This window comes from Pan troglodytes, chromosome X (genome assembly GCF_028858775.2).
Source record: "Pan troglodytes isolate AG18354 chromosome X, NHGRI_mPanTro3-v2.0_pri, whole genome shotgun sequence".
NCBI classification, from domain to species: domain Eukaryota; kingdom Metazoa; phylum Chordata; class Mammalia; order Primates; family Hominidae; genus Pan; species Pan troglodytes.
Window position 1 is genome coordinate 49382969 of NC_072421.2, and position 19143 is coordinate 49402111.

General features: G+C 49.0%; 1 protein-coding gene across 1 annotated transcript in view; it reads right to left on the reverse strand.

Moving 5' to 3' along the window:
* Positions 1 to 15607, reverse strand: part of WDR45 (WD repeat domain 45) — a 28214-nt gene extending 12607 nt beyond the window's left edge. Inside the window, exon 1 of the mRNA XM_054676840.2 lies at positions 15055 to 15607. The gene's annotated coding sequence lies outside the window, so the exon portion shown is untranslated. The remainder of the gene's footprint in view (positions 1 to 15054) is intronic.
* Between the last annotated feature and the right edge of the window lie 3536 nt (positions 15608 to 19143).

A 19143-nucleotide genomic window follows, 5' to 3' on the forward strand; every position in this document is an offset into this window, starting at 1 on the left:
TTTTGTTTTTTGTTTTTTTTTTTAAAGATAAAGAAGGCTGGGCATGGTGGCCTACACCTGTAATCCCAGCACTTTAGGAGGCCAAGGCAGGCAGATCACCTAAGGTCAGGAGTTCAAGACCAGCCTGGACGACATGGTGAAAGCCCGCCTTTACTAAAAATACAAAATTAGCCGGGCATGGTGGTGCATGCCTGTAATCCCAGCTACTTGGGAGGCTGAGGCACGAGAATCTCTTCAACCCGGGAGGCAGAGGTTTGCAGTGAGCTGATATCGCGCCATTGCACTACAGCCTGGGCAACAAGAGCAAAACTGCGTCTCAAAAAAAGAAAAAAAATTAGCTGGGTATGGTGGCGCATGCCTGTAATCCCAGCTACTCGGGAGGCTGAGGCAGGAGAATCAGTTGAACCCGGGAGGTGGAGGTTGCAGTGAGTCGAGATTGTGCCACTTTGGTCCAGCTTGGACAACAGAGCAAGACTATATCAAATAAATAAATAAATAAAATGAAATGAAAGAGATCACCTAGCAAGTGATGTAAATAAAGAAGAGGTTATAGGACTAAGATGTGGGACATTGCTAAGATATAGGGCTCAGGGGAACCAGGAGGAACTAGCAAGACTGAATAGGAGAAGCCATCGAGGCAGGAGCAGAGCCAAGAGAAGATTCCAGAAAGTCAACGGAAAAAGCATTTCAAGGACAGGTGCGGTGGCTCACGCCTGTAATCTGAGCACTTTGGGAGGCCAAGGTGGGAAGACTGCTTGAGCAGTTGCTGAGATTGTTTTAGCCGGAGGTTGAGGCTTCAGTGAGCCATGATTGTGCCACTGCACTCCAACCTGGGCAACAGAGCGAGACCCAGTTTCAAAAATTTTAAAAACACAAAAAATCAGTGGCAGTTGTTTAACATCATAGCTGGTTGAGACGGTGATAAGAGCTGGAGTAAACAAGCAACAGACCAAAAAGCATGAAAGGAAAAGCTGGGGAATGAGATGTCTATGAAAAGTTCTGACACACTGCTGGATATCTGGAATGCCATATGCATGCCCATGCATAGGGCTGTGAGCATGCCCAAGAAAGAACCAAGAAAAGGCCGGGTGTGGTGGCTCACACCTGTAATCCCAGCACTTTCGGAGGGTGAGGCGGGTGGATCACTTGAGGTCAGGAGTTTGAGACCAGCCTGGCCAACGTGGTGAAATCCTGTCTCTACTAAAAATACAAAAAAAGTTAGCTGGGCGTGGTGGCGTGTGCCTGTAATACCAGGTACTCGGGAGGCTGAGGCAGGAGAATCGCTTGAATCCTGGAGATGGAGGTTGCAGTGAGCCGACATCACACCATTGCACTCCAGCCTGGGCAACAAGAGCAAAACTCCGTCTCAACAACAGCAACAACGAAGAGAACCAAGAAGGCCTTAAGCTCTTATTTGTGGGGGACCTTCAGGCTTTGGGCAAGGAAAAAGTGAAGGCTAAGGCACAGTTGTGAACTACCTGAGGGAGTGTTCTAGGTATTCTCCAACATACATGGACACACATTAGGCAAATGCTGGAAGAAGTAATGGTTCAAGGCATTTAAGGGAACCTTTGCCTAACCGTTATCTGGTCAGTAAGCTAATGAAGCAGGGCCTTCAGTGGCCACACACAACAAAGAATACAGACTTTATAGAATTAGTTCAGAAAAGTTGCTAAACAGGCTAATAGTAGCTGCTGCCTTTGGGAGGCTGACATGGGAAGATGGCTTGAACCCAGGAGTTTGAGGTGCAGTAAGCTATGATCATGCACTACAATCCAGCCTAGACAACAAGAGGGAGACCTTATCTCAGAAACAAACAAACAAACAAAAAGAAGTCACTAAACAGCAGTGATAATAAAAACAAACAGCAGCCACAACAAACCCTGGGAAGGAGACAATCTGAATTTCAGAGTTGCCACATTATTTAGAATGTCCAGATTAAAAAATGCAAAGAAACTAGAAAGTAGGCCAGACACAGTGGCTCACGCTTGTAATCTCAGCACTTTGGGAGGCCAAGGTGGGTGGATCACCTGAGGTCAGGAGTTCGAGACCAGCCTGGCCAACATGGTGAAACTCTGTCTCTACTAAAAATACAAAAATTAGCTGGGCATGGTGGCGCACGCCTGTAATCCCAGCTACTCAAGAGGCTGAGGTGGCAGAATCACTTGAACTCAGGAGGCGGAAGCTGCAGTGAGGCAAGATCATGCCACTGCACTCCAGCCTGGGTGACAGAGGGAGGCTCCATCTCAAAAAATAAATAAACTAGAAAGCATAGCCCATACACAGGAAAGAAAAAAAGAAGAAAAAAACGGTAAATAAAAACTTCCACTGAGGAAGCTCAGATGTTGGAATTACTAGACAAAGTTTTTTTTGAGACAGAGTCTCACTCTGTTACCCAGGCTGGAGTGCAGTGGTGTGATCTCAGCTCACTACAACCTCAGCCTCCTGGGTTCAAGCGATTCTTGTGCCTCTGCCTCCTACGTAGCTGGAATTACAGGCATGTGCCACCACGCCCCACTAATTATTGTATTTTTAGTACACACAGAGTTTCGCCATGTTGGCCAGGCAATATAGTGAGACCCCATCTCTACAAAAAAGTAGCTGGCCATGGTGGTGCATGCCTGTAGTCCCACCTACTCAGGAGGCTATGGCAGGAAGATCGCTTGAGCCTAGGAGGTGGAGGTTGCAATGAGCTGAGATCGGGCCACTGCATTCCAGCCTGGGTGACAGAGCAAAACCTTATCTCAAAAAAAAAAAAAAAAAAAAAAAGAAAAGAAAAGAGAAAAAAAGAAGTACTGTACTTATACGTGTGGTACAACATGGATGAACCTTGAAAATATTATGCTATATGAAATAAGCCAGACACAATAGGCCACATATTTTTATGATTAATTTATATGAAAAACCAAGATAGGCAACTTCATAGAGACAGAAAATACATTCGTGGTTTTTAGGAGCTAAAGGCTAGGGGATGGGTGGAATAGTGACTGGTAATGGCTATGGGGTTTCCTTTAGAGGTAATGAAATAAAGGAATAAAGGTTTTTTTTTTTTGAGACAGGAGTCTGACTCTGTCCAGGCTGGAGTGCAGTGGTGTGAACTTGGCTCACTGCAACCTCTGCCTCCCAGGTTCAAGCGATTCACCTGCCTCAGCCTTCCGAGTAACTGGGATTACAGGCGCCTGCCACCGCGCCCAGCTATATTATGTATTTCTAGTAGAAACGGGATTTCATCATGTTGGCCAGGCTGGTCCGGAACTCCTGACCTCAGGTGATCCACCCGGCTGTGCCTCCCAAAGTGTTGGGAATACAGACGTGGCCACCACACCCGGCCCAAAATAAAGCTTCTTGAATTAGATAGTGTTGTTGTCTGCACAATCTTGTGAATGTACTAAAAACCACTGAATTGCACACTTTGAAGAGGTTGGTTCTATGATATGTAAATCTTACCTTACAACTATAAGAAAAGGAATGACCTATTGAAACATGGAACAAACCTGGTGAATCTCCAATAATTTTTTTTTTTTGAGATGGAGTTTTTTGCTCTTGTCACCCAGGCTGGAGTGCAATGGCACGATCTCAGCTCACTGCAACCTCCGCCTCCTGGGTTCAAGCAATTCTCCTGCCTCAGCCTCCCAAGTGGCTGGGACTACAGGCACCCGCCACCATGCCCAGCTAATTTTTATATTTTTAACATGGGCAGAGTTTCACCACATTGGCCAGGCTGGTGTTGAACTCCTGACCTCAGGTGATTCACCTGCTTCGGCCTCTCAAAGTGCTGGGATTACAGGTGTGAGCCACCGTAATCCAGGCCTTTTTTTTTTTTTTTTTGAGACAGAGTCTCGCTCTGTCACCCACACTGAAGTGCGGTGGCACGATCTCGGCTCACTGCAACCTCTGCCTCCCAGGTTCACGCCATTCTCCTGCCGCAGCCTCCCAAGTGGCGCCCGCCACCATGCCCAGCTAACTTTTTTTTTGTATTTTTAGTAGAGGCGGGGTTTCACCGTGTTAGCCAGGATAGCCTCAATCTCCTGACCTCGTGATCCGCCCGCCTCGGCCTCCCAAAGTGCTGGGGTTATAGGTGTGAGCCACTGCGCCCGGCTTCCAATAACTTTTATAGAGTGAAAGAACTTAGAGAGAGCTAGTCTTGGTGGCTCATGCTTGTAATTCCAGCACTTTGGGAGGCTGAGGTGGGTGGATCACTTGAGCTCAGGAGTTCAAGACCAGCCTGGCCAACATGGCAAAACCCCATCTCTACCAAAAATACAAAAATTAGCTGGGCATGATGGTGCACGTCTGTAATCCCAGCTACTTCAGAGGCTGAGGCAAGAGAATCACTTGAAACCGGGAGGTGGAGGTTGCAGTGAGCCGAGATCGCACCACTGCACTCCAGCCTGGGCGACAGAGCGAGACTCCGTCTCAAAAATAAAGAAAAGAAAGAAGGAATTTAGAAGAGTTCATACTAAGATGCACTTATATAAAACTCTTAAAAAGGCAAAATATGCCAGGCGCGGTGGCTCACGCCTGTAATCCCAGCACTTTGGGAGGCTGAGGCGGGTGGATCACGAGGTCAGTAGATCGAGACCATCCTGGCTAACACGGTGAAACCCCGTCTCTACAAAAAATTAGCCAGGCGTGGTGGCACTTGCCTGTAGTCCCAGCTACTCGGGAGGCTGAGGCAGGAGAATCGCTTGAACCCAGGAGGTGGAGGTTGCAGTGAGCGAGACCACGCCATTGCACTCCAGCCTGGGCAACAGAGCAACACTCCATCTCAAAAAAAAAAAAAAAAAAAAAAAAGGCAAAATATAACAAAGTATATTTTGTACACTTTATTTTGTATGCTTTGTTATATTTTGTATACTTTGTTATATTTTGTATGCTATAGTAACAAAGCAGATCCGTGGTTGCTTGGGGATGAGGTGGGGCAGTTAGGAAGGGAATTACAAAGGGGCATGAGGAAACTTGGAGATGATGATATGTCCACTATCTTGATTATGGTGATGGTTTCATGAGTGTATGCATATGTTATTTTTTTCAAAACAAATACCTAACACTTCTGTTTCTTGGACCAATTTTTTTTTTAACTTACCCTGCCCCCACCACCTGCTTGGACCAAAATATAATACCTATTTATGTCCTAAAAAAAATAGTAGCAGTTTAGAAAATCGACAACACATAGATAGAAAAAAAATTGTTAAATAACTACAATTGCTTATTAATGGATGCATGTTTGTTAGACTCTGCACACCTTCCCAAACCTTAATCAGATTGTCTGATATCACCTAAATCACTTTATCCATGCTGATTTTTGTCAGGTGTTTGCTTTTTATCACAGAAACTGCTGTAAACCCAGCTTTGCAAAAAGATGTCATTGAAAGAAAAGTAGTTCAATGTAACTTTGAAACTTTGAACTCCCTTGAATAGTTTATGAGGTATCTGACATGTTGAATACCCATATATTTCCCTCAAACAATTTAAAGCATCTTACAGCGTCCCTGAGAATTCACTATGGCACTCTGAGGTGCCTCAACACAGTTTGGGAACTGCAATCCTAACTCATGCAGGTCTGTGTTTCCTCATTCTGTTTCTTTTCACTTAGTATTATGGTTTTTTTGTTTTGTTTTTTAGAGGGAGTCTCTGTCACCCAGGCTGGAGTGCAGTGGCGCCATCTCGGCTCACTGCAACCTCCGCCTCCTGGGTTCAAGCCATTCTCCTGCCTCAGCCTCCCAAGTAGCTGGGATTACAGGTGCCCACCACCACGCCTGGCTAATTTTTGTATTAGAGACGGGGTTTCACCATGTTGGCCAGGATGGTCTCGATCTGACCTCGGCCTCCCAAAGTGCTGGGATTACAGGTGTGAGCCACTGTGCCTGGCCAGTATTATGTTTTTAAGCTGGATACTTTGTTTTCTTTTAATAGAGATGGGGTCTTGAGGTCTCACTATGTTGCCCAGGCTATATATTTTTTGAGACGGAACTTTGCTCTTGTCACCCAGGCTGGAGTGCAATGGCATGATCTCAGCTCACTGCAACCTCCACCTCCTGGGTTCAAGCAATTCTCTTGCCTGGGATTACAGGCTTGAGCCGCTGAGCCCGGCCAGCCCAGGCTAATCTTGAACCACTGGGCTCAAGTAATCTTCCCGTCTCAGTCTTCCAGAGTGCTAGGATTACAAGCATGAGCCACCACAATCAGCCTTCTTTTTTTTTTTTTTTTTAATGAGTCAGGGTCTCCCTCTGTCACCCACACTGGAGTGCAGTGGTGTGATCATAGTTCACTGCAGCCTGCAGCCTTGAACTCCTGGGCTCAGGCAATACTCCCACTTCAGCCTCCCAAGTAGCTGGGACTACAGGCACACTTCACCATGCCCAGCTTTTTAAAACATATTTTTTGTGAAGATGCGGTCTCATTATGTTGGCCAGGCTGGTCTCAAACTGCCGGACTCAAGTGATTCTCCCACCTTGTTCCCCAAAGTGCTGGGATTACAGGTGTGACCCACCTTGCCTGGCCCGGGGTGTCTTTTTTTTCTGAGACGGAGTCTCACTCTATCGCCCAAGCTGGAGTGCAGTGGTGTGATCTCAGCTCACTGCAACCTCCACCTCCTGGGTTCAAGCGATTCTCCTGCCTCAGCATCCCCAGTAGCTGGAATTACAGGCACGCACCACCATGCCTGGCTATTTTCTGTATTTTTAGTAGACACAAGGTTTCACCATGTTGGCCAGGCTGGTCTCATAGGGTGTCTTTAACTAGCATGGAACCCACAAGGTCCACTCATTCATTTTTGTATTACCTCCCAGGCTCAGCATGGTGCCTGAACCTCTATAAGGAGGCAATGTGTGTTAAGAGAGACAGGAGGGGTCAGGTGCGGTGGCTCACACCTGTAATCCCAGCACTATGGGAGGCCAAGGCAGGCAGATCACTTGAGGCCAGGAGTTCGAGACCAGCCTGGCCAACATGGCAAAATCCCGTCTTTACTAAAATTGCAAAAATTAGCCATGCGTGGTGGTGTACGCCTGTAATCCCAGCTATTCAGGAGGCTGAGACATGAGAATTGCTTGAACCCGGGAGTTTGAGGTTGCAGTGAGCTGAGATCGCCCCACTGCACTCCAGCCTGGGTGAAAAAATAAGACTGTCTCAAAGAAAAAAAATTTTTTTTTTGTAGAGACGGGGTTTCCCCACGTTGCCCAGGCTATAACTGTACTTTAAAAGACACAATACTCTAGAGATGTCATTACAGTTAGTAGATTATTATCTTAATTGACCCTAAATTCGCTATTTTGGAGCTAAGCAACCAATTACGGCCTGGTGGTATATTCACCTGCTCCTTAGATGGAGGTTCTGTGAAGGCAGCAGCTCTGTCCATGTTGTTTACTGTAGGGCTGAACACTGACCTTGAGACATAGTTGGCACTCAAAATTATATGTTGAATGACAGAATTTTGATTAGGTGGATCTAACGCATTTGAAATAATTCATAGGGCTGGGCACGGTGGCTCAAGCCTGCAATCCCAGCACTTTGGGAGGTGGAGGCAGGCAGATCGCCTGAGGTCAGGTGTGCAAGACCAGCCTGGCCCCAGCCTCCCTAGTAGCTGGGATTACAGGCATGCACCACCACGCCTGGCTAATTTTGTATTTTTAGTAGAGATGGAGTTTCTCCATGTTGGTCAGGCTGGTCTCAAACTCCCGACCTCAGGTGATCTGCCTGCCTTGGCCTCCCAAAGTGCTGGGATTATAGGCATGAGCCACCGAGCCCGACCATCCTGGATATCTCTTAACCCAGCTTTCCCTCTGCAAAGGGAGCATGCATTTCAGTGAAAGTTTAGAAGAATTACAGTGATATCACTTTCATGAATCAAAATTGGCTACTTGACTACAGGGGACCATTTGTGAAAATTACTGTTGCGGCTGGGCATGGTGCCTCACACCTGTAATCCCAGCACTTTGGGAGGACAAGGTGGGAGGATTGCTTGAGCCCAGGAGTTCGAGACTGGCCTGGGCAACATGGCAAAATTCCATCTCTACAGAAAATACAGGCTGGGCACGGTGGCTCACACCTGTAATCCCAGAACTTTGGGAGGCCAAGGCGGGTGAGCCTCCTGAGTAGCTGAGACTATAGGTTCACACCACTACATCCGGCTAATTTTTTTTTTTGAGATGGAGTCTTGCTCTGTCGCCCAGGCTGGAGTGCAGTGGCACGATCTCGGCTCACTGAAACTTCTTCCTCCCAGGTTCACGCCATTCTCCTGCCTCAGCCTCCCGAGTAGCTGGGACTACAGGCGCCCGCCACCACGCCCAGCTAATTTTTTGTATTTTTAGTAGAGACGGGGTTTCACCATGTTAGCCAGGATGGTCTCGATCTCCTGACCTCATGATCCGCCCACCTTGGCCTCCAAAAGTGCTGGGATTACAGGTGTGAGCCACTGTGCCCGGCCTTTTTTTTTTTTTTTGAGGCGGCATCTCGCTCTGTCACCCAGGCTAGAGTGCAATGGCGTGATCTGGGCTCACTGCAACCTCCGCCTCCCGGGTTCAAGCAATTCTCTGCCTCAGCCTCCTGAGTAGCTAGAATTACAGGTGCCAGCTGCCACGCCTGGCTATTGTTTTTGTTTTTTTTTTTTTTAGTAGAGATGGGGTTTCAATAAGTTGGCCAGGCTGGTCTTGAATTCCTGACCTCGTGATCCACCCACCTCGGCCTCCCAAAGTGGTGGGATTACAGGCGTGAGCCACCGCGCCTGGCCACATCTGGCCAATTTTTTGTAGGGTTGGGATTTCTCTATGTTGTCTAGGCTGGTCATGAACCCCTGGGCTCAAGTGATTTGCTCGTCTTGGCATCCCAAAGTGCTGAGATTACAGGCATAAGCCACTGCACCTGGCCTATAACGCAAATTTTATTTTTATAATTTTTTTTTTTCTGAGACAGAGTTGCACAGGCTGGAGTGCAGTGGTGCGATCTCGGCTCGCTGCAACCTTCGCCTCCCAGGTTCAAGTGATTCTCCTGCCTCAGCCTCCCAAGTAGCTGGGATTACAGGTGCCCGTCACCATGCCTGGCTAACTTTTTTTTTTTCTGAGATGGAGTTTTGCTCTATCACCCAGGCTAGAGTGCAGTGGCACAATCTCGGCTCACTGCAACAACCTCCGCCTCCCGGGTTCAAGCGATTCTCCCGCCTCAGCTTCTCGAGTAGCTGGGATTACAGATGTGCGTCACCACACCCACCTAATTTTTGTATTTTTAGTAGAGATGGGGTTTCACCATGTTAGCCAGGCTGGTCTCGAACGCCTGATCTCAGGTGATCCACCCACCTCAGCTTCCCAAAATGCTGAGATTACATGCATGTGCCACTGTGCCTGGCCAATAAGACTACTACTACTTAATCAGAAAAAGTTTTGAAAGGTTGGATATTTTTAAACATTGAAAAAGTATTTTTTGCCAGGCACAGTGGCTCATGCCTGTAATCCTAGCATTTTGGGAGGCGAAGGCAGGAGTTCAAGACCAGCCTGGCCAACATTGTGAAAAACCCTGTCTTAAAAATTAGCAGACGTGGGCCAGGCGCAGTGGCTCACACCTGTGATCCTAGCACTTTGGGAGGCCAAGACGGGCGGATTACGAGGTCAGGAGATCGAGACCATCCTGGCTAACACGGTGAAACCCCGTCTCTACTAAAAATACAAAAAATTAGCCGGGCATGGTGGCGGGCGCCTGTAGTCCCAGCTACTCGGGAGGCTGAGGCAGGAGAATGGCATGAACCCGGGAGGCAGAGCTTGCAGTGAGCCGAGATAGCGCCATTGCACTCCATCCAGCCTGGGCAACAAAGCGAGACTCTATCTCACACACACACACACACAAAATTAGCAGACGTGCATGCTTGAACCCAGGAGACAGAGGTTGCAGTGAGCTGAGATCATGCCACTGCACTCCAGCCTGGGTGACATAGCAAGACTATCTCAAAAAAAAAAAAATTGTGGCTTAAGAAATATTGACACTTAAACTACCTTGAAAATAAGAATAGATTTTGTCTAGAAATAAATTATATTATTTGAAATAATGATTAAGTTTTTATTTGGTTCACTAATTCCATAAGGTCATAAAACAGATAATATAAAAAGCTTCCATGGTTCTATTTATATGGACATTAGTAGGAACTTGCAAGTGCTACTGTAATTCCTCAATGTATTGTTTCAGCAGTACTAATTTAATGCAGATATAGTCTAGATTAAGTTTTACATTTTTTTTGAGATGGAGTCTTGCTCTGTCGCCCAGGCTAGAGTGCAGTGGCACGATCTTGGCTCACTGCAAGCTCCGCCTCCTGGGTTCACGCCATTCTCCTGCCTCAGCCTCCCGAGTAGCTGGGACTACAGGTGCCCGCCAACCCGCCTGGCTAGTTTTTTGTATTTTTAGTAGAGACGGGGTTTCACCGTGTTAGCCAGGATGGTCTTGATCTCCTGACCTTGTGATCCACCTGCCTTGGCCTCCCAAAGTGCTGGGATTACAGGCGTGAGCCACCCTGCCCGGCCAAGTTTTACATTATTAAGCTATCCATGTTCTCTTGGGAACTGAACTTTTTTTCCTCTTGATGCTCTGGATTTGACATTGCACTTGACTTTTTATGTAGTAACTGACATGTGCCAGAGTTGGCATCTTCCCCCAAGTCCAAGCATCATGAGTAACTCTTGCTTATCTCTCTCTCTCTTTTTTTTGAGACAGGTTTTGCTGTCACCTAGGCCGCAGTGCAGTGGTGTAATCATGGCTCATTGCAGTCTCAACCTCCTGAGCTCACTCAATCCTCCCACCTCAGCCTCCCATGTAGCTGAGACTACAGGCACGCACCACCACACCCAGCTAAATTTGTTTATTTTTGTAGAGACTAGATCTCACTATGTTGCCCAGGCTGGTCTTGAACTCTGGAGCTCAAGCGATCCTCCTGTCTCAGCCTCCCAAAATGTTGGCATTATAGGCGTGAGCCACTGCACCCTGCCTTGCTTATCTTTATAGATTCAAATGGTAGGCATTTCCCATCACCTAATTCCTTTTTTTGTTATTGTTGAATAGGGTCTTGCTCTGTTGCCCAGGCTAGAGGGCAGTGGCCCGATCACAGCTCACTGCAGCTTCAATCTTTTGGACTCAAGTAATCCTCCTGCCTCAGCCTCACAAAGTGCTGGGATTACAGGCATGAGCCACCAGGCTTGGCAAGTGATGACATTTTTTATTTTTATTTTTTGAGACTGAGTTTCACTCTGTCGCCAGGCTGGAGTGCAGTGGCACAATATCGGCTCACTACAACCTCCACTTCCTGGGTTCAAGGGATTCTCCTGCCTCAGCCTCTCAAGTAGCTGGGACTACAGGTGCGCACCACCATGCTCGGCTAATAAGAGATGGGGTTCCACCATGTTGGCCAGGATGGTCTCCATCTCTTGACCTCGTGATCCGCCCACCTCGGTCTCCCAATGTGCTGGGATTACAGGTGTGAGTTACCGCGCCTGGCCAGCAAGTGATGAAATTCTTATAATTTAAATGGCTACAGACTTAAAAGGCAAGCTATATACATTGAAGCACTTTTTTTTTTTTAGCATTTGTACTTTTCAAATAGACCCATTCTTTTATTAATAAGCTAAAGATTTTCTTTTCCTCCCCCATCTTCTTTATTTGTACATACTTTTGGGTGTGTTTCTTTTAGTTAAGTATGCACAACAGATAAGAAAGGGTGTGTTTCTGTTATTTATTTATTTGAGATGGAGTTTCACTTTTGTCGCCCAGGTGCCCACCACTAGCCCCAGCTAATTGTTTTTTTTTTTTTTTTTTTTTTTTTGAGACAGAGTCTCGCTCTGTCGCCAGGCTGGAGTGTGGTGGCGTGATCTGGGCTCACTGCAGCCTTCACCTCCCGGGTTTAAGCGATTCTCCTGCCTCAGCCTCCCGAGTAGCTGGGACTACAGGCACGTGCCACCATGCCCAGCTCATTTTTTGTATTTTTAGTAGAGATGGGGTTTCACAATGTTGGTTAGGATGGTCTTGAACTCCTGACCTCAGGTGATCTGCCCACCTCGGCCTCCCAAAGTGCTGGGATTACAGGCATGAGCCACGGCGCCTGGCCTCCCCCAGCTAATTTTTGTATTATTATTTTATTATTTTTTTTGAGATGGAATTTTGCTCCTGTTGCCCAGGCTGGAGTACAATGGCGCAATCTCGGCTCACTGCAACCTCTGCCTCCCAGGTTCAAGCGATTCTCCTGTCTCGGCCTCCAGAGTAGTTGGGATTACAGGCGTTAGCCACCACACCTGGCTTATTTTTTGTATTTTTAGTAGAGATGGGGTTTCACCATGTTGGTCAGGCCGGTCTTGAACTCCTGACCTCAGGTGATCCACCTGCCTTGGCCTCCCAAAGTGCTGGGATTACAGGCACGAGCCACTGTGCCCGGCCTATTTATTTATTTTTTGAGATGAGGTCTCTGTTGCCCAGGCTGGAGTGCAGTGGTGTGATCATGGCTCACTGTGGCCTCTAATTGCAAGGCTTAAGTGATCCTCCCACATCAGCCTCCTGAGTAGCTGGAACCACAAGTGTGTACCACCAAACTGGGCTAATTTTTTGTAATTTTTGTAGAGACGGTGTCTCACATTGCCCAGACTGGTCTCAAACTCCTGGCCTCAAGTACTCTCTCTTTAAAAAAGATAATACTGCAGGGCGTGGAGGCTCATGCCTGTAATCCCAGCACTTTGGGAGGCTGAGGTGGGCGGATCACTTGAGGTCAGGAGTTTGAGACCAGCCTGGCCAACATGGCAAAACCTGGTCTCTACTAAAAATACAAAAATTAGCCAGGAGTGGTGGCGAGCGCCTGTAAATCCCATCTACTCGGGAGGCTAAGGTGCAGGAATTGCTTGAACCTGGGAGGCGGAGGTTGCAGTGAGTCAAGATTGTGCCACTAAACTCCAGCCTGGACAACAGAATGAGAACCTATCTAAAAAAAAAAAAAAAAAGAAAAAAAAAAAAAGGTAATACAGGCTGGGTGCAGTGGCTCATGCCTGTAATTCCAGCACTTTGGGAGTCTGAGGCAGGAGGATTGCCTGAGCACAGAAATTTGAGATCAGCAGGGCAACACTGTGAGACCTCATCTCTACAAAAAGTAAAAAATTAGCCAGGTGTAGAGTGGCGCACCTGTACTCCAAGCTACTTGGGGGGCTGAGGTGGGAGGATGGCTTGAGCACAGGCTGTCCAGACTGCAGTGAGCCATGACTTCACCATTATACTCCAGCCTGGGTGACAAAGAAATACCCTGTCTCTACCCCCCCACCAAAAAATGAGTTAATATAGCTTATTGTATGTTTGGTTATACTGTAATCTTTAGAACAAAATCCCAAACAAAAACAATGCACCCCTCACTTCCTATGGCATCTGAGTGGCGAAACTGAAGTATATACAAAGCATTATATGAAACGGAAGTATATACAAAGTATTATACAAAAGTGAAGTATACATGTTACAAAGCCAGCCACTCTCAGAAACATCCAGAGGAGGGGCCTGGCACAGTGGCTCATGCCAGTAATCGCAGCACTTTGGGAGGCCCAGGTGGGTGGATTACCTGAGGTCAGGTGTTTGAGACCATCCTGGCCAACATGGTGAAACCCCATCCCTACTAAAAATACAAAAATTAGCTGGGCGTGGTGGTGCGTGCCTGTAGTCCCAGCTACTCCGGAAGCTGAGGCAGGAGAATCGCTTGAACCCGGGAGGCAGAGGTTGCAGTGAGCCGAGATCACACCACTGCACTCCTGCATGGCAACAGAGTGAGACTCCATTTCAAAAAAAAAAAAAAAAAAAAATCCAGAGGTGACTAATTGCCCGGACTTCAACTGAACCTTTGAAGAGTGCTACCCAGTACTCCAGTTCCCACACACTCACAGTTAAAATAGCAACCTTTTTCCTCATTCCTGAGAAAAGAGGGATAAAATAACAATCTAAGAGAAAAGGGAAGAACAATGTTTCTGGGGCGGGCGTAGTGGCTCATGCCTGTAATCCCAGCAGTTTGGGAGGCTGAGGCAGGCGGATCACGAGGTCAGGAGATCGAGACCATCCTGGCTAACACGGTGAAACCCTGTCTCTACTAAAAATACAAAAAATTAACCGGGCGTGGTGGTGGGCGCCTGTAGTCCCAGCTACTCGGGAGGCTGAGGCAGGAGAATGGCGTGAACCCGGAAGGTGGAGCTTGCAGTGAGTCGAGATCGCGCCACTGCACTCTAGCCTGGGCGACAGAGCGAGACTATGTCTCAAAAAAAAACAAAAAAACAAAAAAAACAGTGTTTCTTGGGACCAGACCTGATATCAACGTTGTTTCTTGGGACCAGACCTGATATCAACGTTGTTTCTTGGGACCAGACCTGATATCAACGTTGTTTCTTGGGACCAGACCTGATATCAAGGTTGGCTGTTTTCAGCAGTGGAGGCAGCACTACGCTATTGGAGTTTCTAAGCTAATTAAGGGAATTTTTTCCCACTTAGTGAAAGCTGGGGCCTCAGGGCTCAGGCTTCCTAACATTTTGGGCACCCAGTTAAAAGATCAACAGTCCCCTGTCCCTTCAGCATGTGACTCACCCCAGGGCAATGAACTGGGCCCACGGCTCCATCTGCATTTATATCCCTGTAAATCATGGATTTATACATATTGGTGTATACGTTTATAATGCTTGCAATATATACTTCCATTTCAACTTACATATATATAAAATGTAACAATTTCTTTTCTTTTTTTTTTGAGACGTAGTTTCGCTCTGTCGCCCAGGCTGGAGTGCACTGGCGCGATCTCGGCTCACTGCAAGCTCCGCCTCCCGGGTTCACGCCATCCTCCTGCCTCAGCCTCCTGAGTAGCTGGGACTACAGGCGCCCGTCACCACGCCCGGCTGATTTTTTGTATTTTTTAAGTAGAGACGGGGTTTCACTGTGTTAGCCAGGATGGTCTCGATCTCCTGACCTCGTGATCCACCTGCCTCGGCCTCCCAAAGTGCTGGGATTACAGGCGTGAGCCACCGCGCCCGGCCAAAATGTAACAATTTCAACCTGTAAAAAGATAAGTGGTCACCTTACCTATGATGTGGATTAAATAAGACGTGTCAACGCAGCCATCCTGCCCCATCCGACCAGACCTTAATGCTCCAAAACCATCAGTTTGCGCCTGGAAAACTGGGGAAAGTGTTTATTCCCTTACACAGGCTTCGCCAAAGGCCCTGACACTTAGGGCTTTTTCACTGCTGCAAACGTTGGACCGGCTTGTGAGAAGGAGTACAGTTAATCTAACTTTGGTATACTGTATCCAGAGACCACAGAGGGCTCGCTCTGCGATTTATGGTGCGAGGAAGACCAGACACCCGCTGTGCCCGTCCTACTCCTGCAGATCAAACTCAAAGCCACACTTTCCGGAGTGAGAAACGGGACAGTAAACGAACACAGGAACCACGGTGCGCAGGCACAGAACCCCGCTGGGTTTGCTACGAAGGTTGAGGTGGAAGCGCCCAGCGCACCAGGCGCCACGGCCCGGTGTGTGACCTCACTAACCTCCACCAGCGCGCACCCTGTCCTGCCCCTTCACGGGCGAACAACCCCACACGAGGCAGTGGTGTGGGAACCAGTACCCGGAACCGTAAAAGCACGGCTTTCCCGGAGCCCAGGCACTGAATGGCACCCACTGCGCATGCCCCAGAGCGGCGACGAATGGGAGCCCGGAGCGCAGGGGCGGAGGCGCGCCCGGGCAGCTACCGAGAAGCGCCAATCAACCATCGACCAATCAGATCATCAACGTCAATCGTCATCGACCAATCAGAGCCCACCGCGCCCCGGCCTTGAGCCAGTTGCTTGTTCCGCGGCGGGAGGGCTGGGTCAAGACTAAGCCTTCAGGGGAGAGGGCAACGCGGTGGGCGGGAGAGAGGCCGAGGGCCGCTCGGGTCTGGGAGTGCCAACAGGACGGGATGGGCACGAGCATGCCGGGCCCCGCGCGGGGAAGGGGCTCTTTCCTTACCCCACACAAAAAGGTGTGCCCGGGTTGGCTGCCCCTGCCCAGTGTTGTGGCTCCATGTGGACGCTTTCGTGCGCGCGTCCCTGCCCCGCGCGTGGCGGGCCATTCCAGGCTGTGGGCTGCGGGCTCTGGGGTCCGAGGGTCGGACACGCTGGGGAGTGGACACCCCTAGGGTCACACAGACAGGGCTTTGGACACCCACAGGGGCACACACATTGGGGAGTGGGCACTCCTGGGGTCACACAGACCGAGGTGCAGGGATGTAGGGGGCGCCCGCCCAGGGGTAGTTGGTGGTGGCTGAGGGTGAGGGCAAGGTAAGGACTGGGAGGAGATTTCTGGTTCCCTGACTGGGCCAGGGTTTTCCTGTGCAGGTGAGGGGAGTAGGCCGGGGCCTCTCGTTGGCGGGGAGGGCTCCAGGAGCCTGTCCCAACCCTGCAGGCCTCTGGCTGAGCCTCACAGAAGGGAGCTCTGAGATGGGCTGTGCAGCAGGGGAAAGAAAAAGAGAGGTCGGTCGCCTGTTCTGGGTTCTTGACCATCCACCAGTGGTGGTGGAACCTGGAAGTCTGAGGGAGGAGGGTGAGGAGGCGCTTGAGGGACGGGGGGAATCTAGGCGTCAGGAATGATAGTTCGTTGATCCAAATTACCCAGTAATGGATAATTTTAACACGTGCCAACCTCTCCTGATTACGTGAATAATTTCACTGCGTCTTCACAACAACCTTAACTACTATTATCATTGTTGCGTTCTGGATGAGAGACCTAAGGCCCTGTAGGGGTTACCAGAAGGCACACAGCTGAGCAGAGCCAGGGCCAGGGTCAGGCTGTGCACTCTGGACTCTGTGTTCTGACCATGCGTCACTGACTCTACAGATGTCTCTGCTTTCTGTGCTCACCCTGTCCTCATTCCGCCCACGGCAGGACAGAGGGCCCCTGAAGCATCCATTTGCCCACAGCATCAGTGAACTGTGTAGAACTCTCTGTGCAAGGGAGCTGGCCCCTGCGCACCCTGAGTCGTTTTTCTTCTCTGGCTCCCCACGCAGGGGCAGTGAACAGAGGACAGGGAAGCTTTGTAGGAAGAGGGCAGTAAATCACAGCATAGTTATCCAGACTGCAATTATTTACTTAGTGCATTCAGGGTCTTGTACTAGGTGGTGGGGATTCCGCGCTGAACCAGACAGACAAGGGTCCTGTTCCTGCCTGCCCTCGGGGTGTGTTTTGGGAATTCCTCCTTGAGGGTGCTTTGGCACTGAATGGGCAGAGGTCTGGTGCTGGGGTGCTGTCCCACACCAGCAAGACTTGTAATGTATATGAATGTGAATGTCATTTCAGGATGGTAAAAGGAGGCCGTTTCTTTTTTTTTTTTTTTCTGAGACGGAGTTTCGCTCTTGTTGCCCAGGCTGGAGTGCAATGGCGCGATCTTGGCTCACTGCAACCTCTGCCTCCCAGGTTCAAGTGATTCTCCTGCCTCAGCCTCCCTAGTAGCTGGGATTACAGGCATGTGCCACCACACCCAGCTAATTTTGTATTTTTAGTAGAGACAGGGTTTCTCCATGTTGGTCAGGCTGGTCTCGAACTCCCGACCTCAGGTGATCCACCCACCTCGGCCTCCCAAAGTGCTGGGATTACAGGCATGAGCCACCGCGCCCGGCCGAAATGTTTCTTACTAAAAGGGCGTACTGGATCTGAGGGTTGGGAAATGACACTTCCTTAGGTCAGACCTGTCCCAGGAAGCACCCCGCAGTCGGGTACGGAGGGCCATGAGGATAGTACGGTGAGGGGAGGAAGAGGATATAGCAACGTAAATTTTGCCATCTTGGCCTCAGTTTGGTTTTAAAGGACAGCAGCTGGACCTTCCCTATGTGTAGGACTCAATCAGTGGGGCCAGGGTGTGGAAGACACCCCTGTGTCTTATTACCTACTCAGGGCCTGAGGTGTGGCAACCAGGATCTTGCAGGGAATGCCTTCCCAAAAAGAAGCAAAATACAGAAGATATAAACAGGAAGCCAGGCATAGTGGCTCACACCTGTAATGCAAGCACTTTGGGAGGCTGAGATGGGAGGATCCCTTGCACTCAGGAGTTTGAGACCCACCTAAGCAACACAGTGAGACCCTGTCTTTATAAAAAAATTTTAAAAATTATCCGGGTATGGTGGTGTGTGCCTGTAGTCCCAGCTACTTGAGGGGCTGAGGAGGGAGGATTGCTTAAGCCTGGAAGTTCAAGGTTGCAGTGCACTGTGATCGTGCCAGTGCACTCCAGCCTGGGTGACAAAGCAAGAACCCTGTCTCAAAAAAAAAAAAAAGATATAAACAGGAGGTGATTCATCTGGTGCCCCTGGAGGTTGGAGACGAAGGTGATGGGGTCTATCCCAGTTCTTGGGCGTTCCTGGTGTTTACTGTGTAGTAAATTACTTCTGCTTCCAGCTGTGCGCACAAGCAAACAGAAAAGCTGGATTAAAGCTGCTGTTTTTAAGTCTATTTGAAGGCCCAGGAGAGCAAATTATCTCTGAGGTATTACCTCACCAAATACTGGCATCCAGTGCAGAAAAGCAAGAGTTGATGGAGACACATAAAAAACAAACAAGCTCGGCTGGGCACAGTGGCTCACGCCTGTAATCCCAGCACTTTGGGAGGCTGAGGTGGGCTGATCACCTGAGGTCAGGAGTTCGAGACCAGCCTGGCCAACATGGTGAAACTCCGTCTCTACTAAAAATATAAAAATTAGCTAGGTGTGGTGGCGGGTGCCTGTAATCCCAGCTACTCGGGAGGCTGAGGCAGGAGAATCACTTTAACCTGGGAGGCAGAGGTTGCAGTGAGCTGAGATTGTGCCACTGCACTCCAGCCTGGGCAACAGAGCAAGACTCTGTCTCAAAAACAAACAAACAAAAACCAAAACAACAAACAAACAAAAAACAAACTAGCTCTGGCCGGACGTGGTGGCTCACGCCTGTAATCCCAGCACTTTGGGAGGTGTGTGGATCACCCGAAGCCAGGAGTTCAAGACCAGCCTGGCCAACATGGTGAAACCCCATCTATACTAAAAATACAAAAAATTAGTCTGTCGTGGTGGTGTGTGTGCCTGTGGTCCCAGCTACTGGGGAGGCTGAGGTGGGAGGATCACTTGTGCCTGGGAGGCAGAAGTTGCAGTGAGCTGAGATTGTGCCACT